Raw genomic sequence first — 1,869 nt, forward strand, 5'->3', positions numbered from 1 at the left:
AAGCCATTCAACAGACCAAAGAAGTGATCTATTAAAATTGATTCTTTATACTCCAGTAAATTGATCCATCCATTCTTAATTAATAGCAACTGATGGAATGCTTCTAGCTATCTTAAGTTTATTGATGTTGGCTGAAATCAAACATAGGCTACGATGATTACATTTTATTTTAAAATAAACTATCTCATGGATAAATGTTTTTCGCAATGGTTAAGTTTTCTTCAAGGAAGCAATCTCATTCATTTTCTCTAACTATGCCGTGGTAGAAAGAACACTGAACCAGCATGGAAGTTAACAGTCAAGAATGGAAGCTGGCAATGCCCTGCTGCTAACTAGTTGTGTGATCTTGATCTCAGCCAACCATGTCTTAGGCTATGGTACTAATGCTCTTTGACAAAAGAAATCTTCCCATTTCTGTCCGTTTTGTATTCTATTTATTTTCAATTCTAGTCTTCAATATCCAATATATTTAACTTTTCACAACTATGTTTGTAATATATGATTATTTTCTCACAAGAAAAGATTAGAAAGAATCCTCCTAAGCCAGCACTTCTTATTGTGGCATGAGTTGCTACGAAGAGCCAGTAGCACCACTTAGGCTAGCAGCGTATCATGAACTACCTAGCAGCTGCAGGACTCTTGATCGTTTTTCTAGTTAGGTAAATGGTAATTCCTTTTTTTTTTTTTTTTTTTTTTTATTCCGAAGAGGGCTGTTGTGTCTCCCGAACACATTCCTCTTCCCCTTGGCCATGGTGGATGTGACAAGATCAGCTGGCTTCCAGAAGGCAAAATATTCAGTAATGTTCAAAGAGAAAAGATCATTTCCAAGTTTCTTAAAGAAAGTGTTCTAAAGAGAGTGTTCCGTTCAAAGCAAATGAGGTGGAAGGGTCCCGACTACCAGAAAGAGGATCCAAGTTACAGCTTTCCTGGCGTCAGAAAGTAAGTTCTGATCCTGAATTTAAACCAAAATTCAAAGTGAATTTGTGACATAAAGCTAAGAAAATGCAGCTACAGAGTATAGGCATCCAAAGGACAGGAAGATTTTTAAAGCAATTCAAACTGCAGAATTCAAGTCTTGCAGAAAAATCAAAATAAAGGTGGAAATATGTTTGAGAATTTATTCAAAAGTACTAGTTGCAACGTATGCAGATGTAGAATTTATTGATGTATGTGTTTATCTTACTTTTGGAAATATATTCATATACATCACTATCACATTCACTTCAGAAATAGATTTTAAACAAGATTTCCTATATTTTTGCAACAAAATGGTGGCCTCTCAATAAGAGACCCAAGTGTTAAAGATTAATTTTTAAAATAAAAACACAACTTCTAACAAAATTTCACTTATATTTCTTCAAAAGGAATTATACATACACGAGAAAGTTAGGCCATTTAAGGTCAATGCTCATTGAGATAAATATAATCGGTCGTGATTGAAAGACAAAGCTGAGCTGGAAAAAATAAAAGACAAGTTAGCTAAACCAGACACTAACACAAATTACTCATAATTGAATTGAAATCTTCCCCACTGATTTAGAATCTATTTGAGAACAAAAATGCACATTATTAATTGGAAAATATCGTCCTGACTTTCAAAAAATATTTACATTATTACACTAAACAAGATTCTATTGTAGTACATGATCAGCCGTGACCTTGCAATAATGTAGGGAAAAATAAAAGGAGGTGGAGGCAAAGGCATGGGTAAATGTGAAAACACAAGAGGTATTGAATGAAGGCGGTAGACTGAAACAGAAGGCTTTTCCCTCCAGTGTAAATAGAAACTAATCAATGTTGTTACTGACATTTTTTTGCATACTCCTGGACTGTGGGGGGAAAAAACGTACATCAAAGTGCTTTCCAAAA

This window comes from Pteropus vampyrus, unplaced genomic scaffold (assembly GCF_000151845.1).
Source record: "Pteropus vampyrus isolate Shadow unplaced genomic scaffold, Pvam_2.0 Scaffold129, whole genome shotgun sequence".
Classification (NCBI taxonomy): Eukaryota; Metazoa; Chordata; class Mammalia; order Chiroptera; family Pteropodidae; genus Pteropus; species Pteropus vampyrus.